Here is a 13,955-nt window from a genome sequence, read left to right on the forward strand (position 1 = left end):
TCTCGATATCGTTTATTGAATTTGTTTAGGAAAGCTGGTGAAAAACTTTTTAGCTTTTTAGAAGTTTCTGATGTGGTGACTTATGCGAGAGGGTGTTCATCCTTGAAGTAATGCGAACAACTCTGAATGATGTTAATTATCATATTATGGATAAAAAACTTAAGATTCATAACCTTTTCACTGACTGAACGCTAGATTTGAACTCAATTACTGTTGGTTATCTTTTTTCATCCGATTTATTTGAACCGCGTAAACAAGAATTGCGTGTATGAACATTAGAGTGGGTCATCGTTTATATGGAAAATGAAAAATTCAATGGTATTCCATCAGATCAAAGCTTTTTTGATCCCATTTCAGGGCCCAAATAAGTGCAGAATTTGAGCACGATCGGTTATGTCTACGTTTTGCGCATCGCGTTTAAAGTTTGTATGGGATTTTACATGGAAAAACATCCTTTTTTGCATTTCTCTCATGACAAGCTCGAATTTTTCTAAAACCATGTAACCAATAAAATGAAAACATAGCCTAGGGTGTCCTGAAAAACTTTGTCGAAGATCGCGAAGTGATCTGATGCTTATGAAAAAAGTTATAGCGTTGTCATTGTTTCCCGAAACAGCATGATTTTGTTGCCATTGTTATTCATTTACATTTTAAAACATAAACACATGCATGCGGTTTGTTGCTTATAACTATTTTCACAAGCATCGGATCGCTTTGCGGTCTTCAACAAAGTTTTTCAGTACATCCTAGGCTATCATTTTACAGTATCGGTTAAAAAGTTTCAGACAAACTTTTTCAATTTATAACAAAAATGCAAAAAAGTATGTTTTGCGTTGCGTTCCGTTGCGTGGTAACGGAGTAATTCGTAGATTGCATACTGAAAGTTGTCATGTTAAAACTTTAATACTCCTATTCTAATTGCTTATGGAATGCTATTTGGGAGGGAATAGCTATCCAATTAGAAGTTGAAGTAAAAAGACATGAGATCTTCCATTGCCGGCCATGCCCATCTTCTCCGTTACGCGGATAGGAAAGAATGTGATGATATGACACCTACTTTATGAAAGGCCAGCGACTCACCGGCGCCCCCATAGGTGTCAAGGAGTTGGATATTTGGAATGGGTTGATTTGGGATTCACTATAAGCGAGTGATACGACAAGATTTTGGGAGTGTATTTGAAGAGTATATGCAGATGTGTTCATGTGAGTGTGAGTGTTTTAGTATGTTTAAACACCAACGTTGGGAGTGACGTAGCTAAAAAGGTTTTGTCACTCCTTGGGTCATCTTGCTTCAGGGATAGGGCACAGGCATTTACACTGTGTCCTGGCTAACAAGCCTAGGCTTAAGCGCCATTGCTCGCTCTCTGAAACGATAAGAAATACGTTATGCAGATGGGAAGGGATATCAGGGAAGGAATCTATTTATCGAGATGCCAGCGACTCACCGACGCCCTCGTAAATAGAAAGGAGATGGGATTTTGGTACGGGTATGGTCAAATATAATAATAATAATAATAATAATAATAATAATAATAATAATAATAATAATAATAATAATAATAATAATAATAATAATAATAATAATAATAATAATAATAATAATAATAATAATAATAATAATAATGATGAAATAATATATACAGTTTGAAATAATTGAATGTAATTTAACTGATACTGTTGCGTACTGAAGTTCTCTGGAGATAGGTTCGTTGCACTTACCTGGATAAACAGCACCGACGACTTACCCAGAGTCACCGACCACCGGATGCCGACAACCGTGCACCGGTCACCAGCCAAGGTTCTGGAGATGCTGACAGCTGCGCTCGATGCAGCCACCAGCCACTGGATGCCGACAACCATACTCGATCCTACCTCTCCGTCAAAGGACCATTCTCGGCATCCACTCCTCCGATATCGCAACAAATATCGTAATTCCACAGCAATGCCAATGACCATTTTGCATGTGTATATCGTGTGGCAGGCACGAAGATACTCTATGCCCAAGGAAGTCAAGGAAATTTCCTTTGCGAAAAGATCCTGGACCGACCGGGAATCGAACCCGTTACCCTCAGCATGGTCATGCTGAATACCCGTGCGTTTACCGCCTCGGCTATATGGGCCCTCACCTTTGGCGGATTTAGTGGTCAACCGAAAACTTTACACAAAAACAATATTTGGACGAGAAAATTGTGACAGCCAAAACTTTCACACGTCCGCACTCGCCCGCGGACTGCTGCGATCTCCAAAAATGCAAAAAAGTATGTTTTCCCATACAAAATCCCATACAAATTTCAATTGCAATGCGCAAAGTGTAGACGCAACCGATCGTGCTCAAATTTTGCACAGATACTCAGGACCCGAAACGGAACCAGAAAAGGTTTGAGCTGAGAAAACGGTTCCGATGACCCACGCTAATGAACATGTAGGACGACGTTTGAGTGTTCTTTACTTCCACATATTGTGTAACTCCTCATATATGAGAATTAAAGGTGCAATAAAAACATCTATAAATTAAATAAAAGTAGCTGATTGAGCCTTTTAAAATAAGCCCTTTTTAAATAAATAAGATAGAACAGCCATGCAATACTTCATTAATAAACAACAGTCTAAAACTGGATAACTTCCACGGTATTGATCATTTAATCACTAATAGGGGTAGGCGGGGCAATATGGACACCCTAAGGTTTTTGCCAACTTTACCTGGCAAGATGTCAAAAAAGTTTAGTTTTTTGATACATGTATCTTTTTAAAGTCTATTTAGCATCTATTGCATAAGAATGCTCACGAAGAAAAATGATTTATCCACTTCAAAAAATGTTATGAAAAATGATAGTTTTTCATGACCGTCTTCAAGCATACGGGGCAGAATGGACACCCCCATGGGGCAATATGGACACCATGAGACTTTTACGAATTTCGTACATTATTTACACCTATAAAGTCATTTCATTACAAAACAACTTTAATTTATGAATAATACGCCGAAGTAGTTCATTTTTGTTCAGTTAATTTAAATTCAGGCTGTTTTGGATGAAGCTTCATTTTTGTCGCCATGAACAGCTGTGCCTAGAACAACTATTTTACACTGCTGTCGTTTTTTGACCAATTTGTTTCACCCTATGTCTACTATAGTGAACATTTAACCGAAAATATACTGAAATCGAAGAATTTGGTTAGTTTGTGATTTAGGTTATATTTTTCCCTTGCCGCTTCTTTCAAAAAGGTGAGTGTCCATTCTTCCCCGGCAGCTGAAGATATTTCCAAACTTGATTTTTGATATAATAAAGAAGAAAATATAAACATGTTAAGTTTGTAGATACAGCAAAACTACTAGCATGTGTTCTAGAAATATCAGGTTTTAATCGACCTGCAATAAATTAATCACTAAATCTTATTTTAGATGGTGTGAAAATTATAATTTCCATGCAAAAAAAAAAACGGAGGACGCATCTTTTTCGCGTAAAATTAAGTATAATTTTAATTTCGAATGTTTTTTTCCTGAAACTACGTTTTAGACAAATGGACTATATTCTCCATTCATTAAAAGTTCAAAAAAGTTCGCATATTTCAAAATATTGAGGGAGTCTTTTCTGCCCCGGGTGTCCATATTGCCCCGCCTACCCCTATCATATTAGTTGAAATTTTGTAAGTGTTAATTCGAAAATATTATATTACTATTATTCTGAATTCATGAAATTCATATTTATTGTTATTGGAGGATTTTCCAGTTTTTTTTTAGGAAATCCTTCTGGGATCATCCAGGCAGTGCCTTTCGGTTTTTCCCCTAGAGTTCTTTCCGCGTTTGCTCAGGAATTATATTCGGGATTCCTACAAGATTCTCTTCTGAAACTCCTCTAGGAATTCCTTCCGAGAATCCTCCTAGAACTGCTTCCAGAAAATCATTCCAGGATTTCTCCAATGAATTTCTTCCCTAAAAACTACTTCCAGGATTCCCTCAGTAGTTTTTTTTATTTGTATCCCTCAGTAGTTCCATGTAATATTCTTCCACAATTTCCTTCCAGGATTACTCCATGAATTACATAAAAAAAAATTTCCGCGATTAATGCAGGAATTCTTTCCGGGATTGTAGTAATTAAGTATCACTAAGCCTCCCACATCACATCCACATACCCAGCCAACCACATATCGTAAATCATTGTGTAGAAAAAATCGTATATTTCAATATATTGAATCAGAATTGTATAATAATATGTATATTTGTTCACAATGACTGCGTTAAATCGCATTTCATGTCAAATTAAGTTTCAATTGCGATTTTGTTTCATATAGTCGTCTCCGATCATAAAAGGTGCGAGATATTATCGGTAGGATCGCACAGAATCGGATAGAATCGTGAAAAAAACATACATTCTTAGTGTCAAGTTGCAAGTTCGCTAGCATCGTATATCTGATTTCTTTGAATCGTGGAAATCGTCGCTTCACATCGTATATGTATCTACTAAATCGAGCTTGCTACCTAAAGGTATGATGAAAATCGGTGAAATCGTATACAACTTTAACAACGTTGTATATTGATCGTTTGCGTCACACTTGCGTCGTATACGAAGTGAATGAAATCGTAGAAATCGTATATTCATTTTTACAGTCGCATATGATTGTTACTGCACTTTAAATAGTCGAATGGCAATCTCGGAAATCGTAAATGGTTTTGTTTACATATTTGTATGATGGAGAAAAAGAAAAAAATGGTATTCATCACAAATTTGTATTTTTGTTGTTGATGACACATTCCAACCATGGTAGCAATACTTTCAACCAAATATATAGGTTTTCATACTAGCAGATGACTTACAATAAGTGATGTATAGATTCCAACAACGATGTGCCACTCAATGCACAACAACAACGCTCCCACCACAAGTCTCACACCGTATCATGCTAATTTTTATTCGTTTCATGCCATTCACTTTGAACTCTCTATTTTCAACTTGGCAATATAGCCAATAGAGATAACGCGCAGTTCTCAATCAAAGGACCTAAGTTCGATTCCCACTGAACACCATTTGTTTTTTTTTTTTATTTGAAAATCTCGTATATTGGTACTCTCAATCGTAATAAGATCATGCATAATCGTATATTTAGACGGATAAAATCGGCGAAATCGTAGACATTTTTCGAGAAATCGTAAATTATGTTGGATGGAATCGCAGTAATCGTATATATGTTTCGATATGGCCTCCACTTTAGTACACGCAATATGTGAACACGTCAAATGAAAGCTTATTTATCGTAGAATTGACCAACCGAATAATATTCCGCATTATTTGTCATAAAATTATCAAGTTTAAGTGATTCTTATTTAGAGAATGTTATCTTAAGTTGAACCATTTGTAATCTAAATTTGAACTAGTAAACGGAGGTGAGCTTCTAGTGTTGGCCTGTAGATTGCGCTAGTGGTTGCTTTGTTTACTCTTGGGGGATGAAAAATTCCAAATTTAGTTTCCAAATTCCTAAAGAATTTCGAACATTCTGAGTTGGGATTCCACTGCCTAATGAAAAATAGGTATGAGAATTAGCAGATTCATGTGATTTTTCATTGTTTAGCGTGGAATTGGCTGTTTTGTGAGTTGCTCGAGCTGCTGCCGCCAGTAGTTCAAATTAAGATTACGATGGTTCAAATTAAGATTAAAATCATTGTTGATGAAACATCAAATATTTCAATTATATTCGGTGCAAATACAAACTTTTTACCATTTAACAGAAAGCTTATACCCTTGGCTTTCATGTACATACGATTTTGCCGTAGTAAATTATTTCCATGTGGGAGAAAAAATAACTTAAAATTTGCACTGCTTCAGAAAGCCGTAATTTGGTTCAAATTTTGATTACCTACCCTAAGAATAAAAACAAAATTGAACATGGGATAGCTTTTGAGGAAAAGTAAACGAACATGGGACTGCTTATGCCAAGACTTATGCTGCAAAAGTGAATATGGGACAGCTGGCATGGAATTTCTGAACAAAGTATACTAACCGAGAGTAGATTCTGAAAGTATACGCAAAAATAGACCTTTTGATGATAAAAAGTCAAAATCGTCAAAAAGTAACATGGGACAACTATGCTGCACACGGCAGTATATGTTTGTTGACATCTTGTGCAACCAACCCGAACTTACATGATAAATGTAAAATTGAGCCAAATTTGCCAATCAGTCATGAAATATTTACGTACGTTTATAGTTTACGTCACATGTAAATTCCTATTTTTTTAAGAGTGTAGTACTTTGGAAGTGCTGGCTGCAATTTTTGATTAAATTTCTCATGTGTCTCATTATTATTATTATAGAGATTTTCAGCCCTAGGCTGGTTCATGTCTCATGTTTCTTGTGTGTTTTCGTATATTCAGCAAATAAATCCATGATTATTGTAGTGTAATTGTAACCTATTACCTATATCCCAGTATCAACATTACTCACACAGAAGAAAATACGTTCGACTGTATTAGCAAGATTCGAAAGCAAACGATTCCAATTATGCAAATCACCAATGCCTAATCTACTCCAATCTTGAATAGATATTAGTTTTGGGTTGTCAGCTTCATTTAGCGATAATTCGCCGTCCATTAGTCTGTTGCACTCAAATGAAGAGTGATGACTCAATCAACCGCGATAAAACAAATGCTGCCATCAATCAATTTGAATGCCAGCGGCCAAGAAATTTGGTGTTTTACTTGGATTAATTAGAAATGATAGCCGCTGGGTGCGAAGACAAAAGCAGCCCATTTATATGCGAACAACAGTTCAGGCGTGTGAAATTATATGCCAATCGAAACGAAACACGGCTTGATATCTTTCTGTTCATCCAGTCTACACAATTCCCCTGCTGATTCGCGTAATAGTACGGGGAAAAACAAACGGATTTACAGGCAACTTTGTATGGTGTCAAGTACCTCTACAAATGCTGCTTTGGTTGTCCGTGCATCCAGCATATCGCATGCAATACATATCCTGTTAAAAGCATCAGGACGTCTTTTAGTTGTTTTCCGCTTCGTTTGCTACTATATGCCGACACTAATTGGCGTCATTTGCACTGAACCGTAACTATTTAGTGTTGTGGCTCACTATGAAGTTTTTGCTTTACCAAAGCAAGTATTTCCCGGGAAAAGTGTTTGTATTGATTTGAAAAGAAAATCCTTTCGCTATTCTTTTCGCTTGACGATAGAAAAAACACAAGATGTAAGGAGTTGCATTCCCATCAAAATGTCGCTTTTTTTTTCGAAAAAGTTAGTAAAATTGTATCACACAGATTGACGTCTCAAACCGAATAGAGAGTTAAAATTTGTGAAAGACGGATCTGGTTAGGGTGGTGCTGCCAATATAGGTTGGTTTTTATACCGCAGAATCATCACTTGTTTTGTGGCATAGTTGATAAAAGCGCAGGACTAGCGATACAAATCTCAAGTTCGAAACCAATCCAAGTGATATTTTTTTTTTACAAGTTATCTCTCAACTTGTCAATTGAAGGCACATTACATCTAAAGACCATGCAATTCACCAATATTATTACCGATAAATGCGCATTCCTGGAGGATTTCCATAAGGTATGCCTACTGAAATCTCACATGATACTACTGCCAGTAGCTTAGAAGCAGCTCTTCGAGGAACCCCTGAACAAACTTCTAGAGAAATAGCATGACAAATCTCAGAAATACAGGTGTTTTTTCTTGACCTTGCAGTTTTCGATACGCAGTCCCAGAAGGATTTTCTGAAAGGATGCCAGGAGGAACTCTTTTAATAATCTTAGAAGGAATTTCTGCACTGATAATATTCTTTCGTAAAACCTCAACAAATACGTTTTGTATAACCAGTTTTCGTAAATTAAGAACAATATGCGTTTAATGTACGATTCATTCGAAGTGTTGCAGTGAAATCACTTAGATTTTAACTACGGTTTTGTAGAATAAAAAAAGAAATACAAATTTCAAAAGTGTTTTACCAACCATGCATAAAAAAACTTCACTTCGTAGAATGCAACAAAGCTTTTCAGTCAACGCTGATAATTGATTGGATCGCACAAAAAAACACTGGACGAGCGATTTCGTACAATAACACAAACTATATTTTCAGTGTATAGTGACATAGACATTACTACCAAGACGGACCCGGTCGTGTTCGGTTCCGCCTACCAGCATGTAGTTTGTTTTGACGCATTCACCACCAGTCCGACCTTTGCTGCTTCACGTTTCATGCGGGTGTACAGTAGGCCGTCCCTTATTTTGCAAAAATTGGAAATGTTATAAGTTCGTTAGTAGAAAATGATTGTTTTAGCTAAAAAATGATCGTGTCAAAATTTGAAGTCCATATCTCAAGGCTAAGTGGTCCCTCAAGGGGCCTAAAGTTGTCAAAAATGGTATGGCACAAAAAAAAATGAAATTTTTTTTTCGACGAAAAAATACGCTATTCTACTAAAAGCGGTGATTTTAGGACCCTAAAGGGCCGAAAATGTGCTTAGAATTGCGATATCTTTACTCGTTTTTGAGTTATTGAACAAAATAGGATAGGTTTCCTTCGGGATCTAAAAAACCCTGATTAATCCACCTAGTGGTGATAGAGCCTTTCTCGTCGAATATGTACTCATGATGTCGACGTACGCCGAAGTGTTCCTGAATCCTGAGAATACTTTATTGAGAAAAGCAAGAATTTTATCAAAGCCATTATCGAATAGAAAAACTTATTGATGACGCATATTCCGACGTTATGTTCAACGTATAGGCAGAGCTTAAAAATATCAGAGCTCTCAGTTGACTGCTTGACCACCTTCACTGTCATTGGAGGCCAATCAATATGAAGACGATGATTACAAGCTAAGATATAACCTTTTTCACAACCACAGATCACTTTGGGGTCGTCGACAAAGTTTTTTCTGTACACTTATTTTATTATCGCTGATTACAAGATCCATGTAAAATTGAACAAAAAAAATGCAAGCAAGTGAAATTTCCCAAACTAAATCCTTATCAAATTTCAACCACATTACAGAGCGCGAGGGCGCAACCAGTCACATCAGAATTTTGTGTAGTAACTTTAGACGCTAGCCGTCTAACCGTTCATCAGGTAATCGAAAAGGCCGTGATTTGATGCACCGAATGCATGAGTTTGGTTCAATTTTACATTTTACCACTTACGGCGGGACATCTGGAACCAGGATAGTACCAATTGTCCCAAATACAGGGTGGCCACAGACTCGGGAAATTCGGGAAATGCGGGAAAAAGTCGGGAATTGAAATCCATCGGGAAATATGCGGGAATAAGTCGGGAATTTCGTTTATGATCGGGAATTTTCAAAATGATGTGTAGCGCCTGCAGAATGTAAACTCAAACCTAGGTTTAGCACTTGACTTACTATAAATCCAGATTCTTACACAGTTTCAGAAGTTTCACTCAGGAATCTCAAAAACCAAATGATGTAGATGAGCATTGGATTCAGAACTACGAGTGATTTCTTGTTTGATAGAGATTATCCGGGTGACATGTTTCAATTGTCCAGATGCTTGAGTCAACGATTAGGCCTTAAATTTAGGTTGAACATATTTTAAATCACAATTTTTACGAATAATGTTTTAAACGACTTAAAAACCTAATCTACAATACGTGAAAAAAAGTATCGCAAAAAAATAATTTTGGTATGTAATCAAACTTTGATTGATTTTATCAAAATTGTCATAAAATAGGGGAAATTACCTATTCTCGGCCGTTTTTTTCTCTTTGGTTTTGTTTTTTTTTTAAACCTGTTGAACTCAGAGTTGGTCTCAAATCCTTCCCAACTAAGCTGAATCTGAATATGGCCAAGTTACAGGCAATTTGGTTGACAAAAACCCTCCATGACGAAGAGAAACCTGCCGATAATACCCATTGTCACCCTACTTCTTCAACATTTTCTTAGACATTTTTTAGCCTGTTACCTACTTGGTACAAATTTCCTAAATGGAGGAGAACGTGCCTCTGAAGCAGACCTACTGATACATGGTTAATCATAGCTTAATGATGACGTTAAGCAGAAATCATCAAAATCATGCGCACAAAAAGCTTTTATTTCAACTAGAAGAGTATGAAATTCTTTCAATTATTTTCTACACAATATTTCATAAAGTCGAGAAATACAGTTCGAGTATAATCGAGGAATCACGTGGTTTGCAAGGTTTCGACTGTCTACTGCCAGGAAAAACTAAGCAAATTTATTTTAGCCGAAAACCCCTGAATCTCTGGTGGTTATCAGAGAATTCTTGATGAAAAGATTGTGTATGTTCACGAACTTTGAAAAGGATTTTCTGAGACCATGGAGAAATTATTGACATAATTTTAGAGATTCAGATTTTTTCTGTAGTAGTTCCTTGTAATAGTTAGATTTTTTGGCGAGATATCTGGCTGAGCTTTGGGACAAGTTTTAATGAATGTTTTCATTGAAACTTTAAACATATTTCTTAATTTGCTAGTGAAGGACTTCTGAAATGGGTATATAACGGTATTCCTAGAAATTTCAGAATGAGTTCATAGAAAAGCTTCCTGCAATCACCAAAGTCATCATACTAACAATTTCGAAAAGTGGAATTTTTTTTTTGTTTTTTGAATGATTACTGAAAACATTGAAAATTCAGTCATCGCGGAAGAATTTCTGGTGAATTTGTCATGGAATTGTGAATTGATGATGAGATTCTGGGAGGGACTCTTAAAGTGATTTCTGCGTATCGATTTGTAGAATTTACTGGATTAATTTACAAATAAATACCTAGAATCCTTGCGATTCATGACATTAAAACGGAAGCAAAATTGCAAGTTGAAAACCTGAAGACATTCTCTAGATTTTTGTTTATGATTTTGTTTATGTATGGTCTGCTTACTGAAGAAATTCCTGGTGTTACCAATGGAAAACATGAAAAGCTTCTTGCACGAATTCCTTAGGACAAACATATGAACATTGTAGAAGCTTAGTTTTTAACCATAATTCCTAATGCAAATCTGAAAAATTTCTTTATGTGCTTCTTGGGGTTCTTCAGGGTTTTCTGACGAAACGTTGTTCTGAAATCTTGAATGTCAAAAGAAATTTGAAACATAAGTACTGAAAATATTTTAAGCCCATTTCTTGTAGGTACAGGTAATCTTCGATATAGCGTACCCTCGATATAGCGTACCCTCGATATAGCGAATTCGATATAACGTACATTTTGCTTCGATATAACGTACAACATTGATTTTTTTTTTTATTTTTTAAAAGAATAATGATCAGATAAACTACGAAATCACTCAAACCAATTTTTTTTTGTTTTTATTTTTGTGTATTTTAACTTAGAGCTAATTCTACACTACTCAAACCAATGTTTTGTTGCAGTATTAGCCTTGTTACCCAGAATTAATGCAATTTGGGGAAAAATTTAGTGTACGTTATATCGAAGCACAAAAAACGAAATTACTTTTGCGTGAAAACTCATGTTTTTCATTATTTGTTTTGTAAATTTCACCGAAATCATTATTTGGGGTTAATTTCACATCGAATACATCAACACTATCATAAAAAATATTAATTTTTTCTCTGCTTCGATATAACGTACACTTCGATATAACGTACAAAGAGAAAAGTTTTTTATACGTTATATAGAAGAGTACCTGTACATCTGATGATTTTTTTTTGCGTTACCCTGGGTTAATCCAATGATCTGAATGCTACTCAAAACCGGTGCTAGATCTCATTTTTAATCCTAGATTTATTTTCCTATCCGAAAGAAATTAGAGTAAAATTGGACAAATTCCTTCATTTTTTCAAAGATGTATACTCTACGCAACAGGTTCCATACAAAAATATTCACGAGTTTCCAAGTGAGTTTTTAAAAAAAACGGGATTAGAAATTAAGCCCAGAATATCGATTTTTTCCCGGAATGTCTAAAAAGGGCCTTACAAATTTCGTCAGAAATGTCATAGTTTTGTTTTTCAGGGTTTGAGAATTTCTCTTCAAATTTAGCTAGAAATTGTTTATAAATAGAAAACCTTTTATGGTAATTCCCAAAATTTGAGAAACAAATCCGCTAAGGAATTCATCGCTAGTGCTCTCATAGCAAAACTCATTATTTATTTATTTTTTCATTCAGTATTTTTGCAATAAATTTCTACCAGGATTTTTTTTAGCTAATTCGTCGAAGAATTTCACCAGAAAACACTCCCATAATTCGGGCTATAGGAATCAAAACAGAATTACATCAATAATGCCGTCCTTCATTCCTTCACTAACTAACTAGATTTTGTTATTGGAACTTCATCAAGGAATCCTTACAGAGTTTATAAAAAACTTTTGGTGATTCCGACACATATATTTTCAAGTTACAAATCATCCAGAATTAGACGCAAATTTTAAGCATATGTGACATGTAAATTTCTTTCGATGTTAACGTCTCCAAAATATTGTAAAACTGTCACAGCATCACAATGACATTGTGAATATTTCAGTAAGTTTTACAGATCCACTTGAAAGCTTGGATTCTTGGATGTTTTACATGCTCCACAGGTATATAAAAAAGTCGGGAAATTTCAAAATCAATGCGGGAAAAAGTCGGGAAAAATGCGGGAATTTCAATTTTGATTCTGTGTGGCCACCCTGCAAATATGACATAAAACTAGTTTCCTCTAACTGTTCACCCGATTTCCTAGAAAGCCACGAAATGATGTGTCACATGCAGGAATTTGGATCATTTTAACATTTTACCAATTCCAGCAGGACACCCGGAACCGAATCTGGAACACTACCGGTAGTATTTATTGTGATCTGAGACTATTTTCTTGCTGATCGTTCTTCAGGTTATCTAAAAAGCCGGTATTTAATGAGCCGCACGGTTTGGTTCTCTTTTACATTTGACCACTTCCGGCGGGACAACTGGAACCGATTCCGGAACACTACCGGTAGTTTCTAATGTAGTCTGGTTCTATTTTCTTGCTAATCGTTCATCGGGTTTTCGGAAAAGCCGCAATTTGATGTGTTGATGCATTACTTTGGTTCACTTATGTATTTGGCCTCTTCCGGCGGGACACTCGGAATCGGTTCCGGAACACCACCGGTTCAGATATGGTCTAAGACTCTTTTCCTGCTTACCGTTCATCAGGTTATTAGAAAAGCCTCAGTTTGGTGTGTCGCATGCATGGGTTTGGTTCACTTTTGTATATGGCCAATTCCGGCGCGACACTCGGAACCGGTTCCGGAACACTACCTGTAGTTTCTAATGTGGTGTGAGCCTATTTTCTTGCTAACCGTTTATCAGGTTATCGAAAAAGCCGCTATTTGATGTGTAGCATGCATGGATTTGGTTCACTTTTTTATTTGGCCACTTCCGGCGGGGCACCCGGAACCGGTTCTGGAACACTACCGGTTCAGATATGGTCTGAGAGTATTTTCCTGCATACCGTTCATCAGGTTACGGAAAATGCCGCGGTTTTATGTGTCGCATGCATAGGGTTGTAGCATTTTCATATCTGGCCCCTTCCTGGGGTACCGGTCCGGAACACCTAAATGGCCATAACTTCGGAACGGCTGGACCGATCCGAACCATTTTCAATAGGAAACAATGGGACCAGATTCCGCGTCGAATGAACCGTCGGTCATTAAAATCGGTTGAGGTTTACTGCCAAAAAGTGATGTGAGTTTTTTGTACACACACATACACACATACATACACACACACATACATACACACAGACATCACCTCAATTCGTCGAGCTGAGTTGATTGGTATATGTGACTCGACCCTCCGGGCCTTCTATCAAAAAGTCATTTTTGGAGTGAACATATAGCCTTTCCAGTACACTTAGTGTACGAGAAAGGCAAAAAATGTCAAAAATGCTGACTTTTCGGTTGTTTTTTGTCAATAACTCAGAAACGAGTAGAGATATCGCAAATCTAAGCACATTTTCGGCCCTTTAGGGTCCTAAAATCACCGGTTTCAATAGAATAGCGTA

The 13,955-nt window shown here is 36.4% G+C and overlaps 1 protein-coding gene across 1 annotated transcript in view; it reads left to right on the top strand.

Annotated features, from left to right (window-relative positions):
* LOC109426709 (RNA polymerase II-associated protein 1) overlaps positions 1–13,955 on the top strand; it is a 98,697-nt gene that overhangs the window by 45,946 nt on the left and 38,796 nt on the right. The window lies entirely within an intron of this gene.

The sequence above is a fragment of the Aedes albopictus genome, chromosome 3 (assembly GCF_035046485.1).
Source record: "Aedes albopictus strain Foshan chromosome 3, AalbF5, whole genome shotgun sequence".
Classification (NCBI taxonomy): Eukaryota; Metazoa; Arthropoda; class Insecta; order Diptera; family Culicidae; genus Aedes; species Aedes albopictus.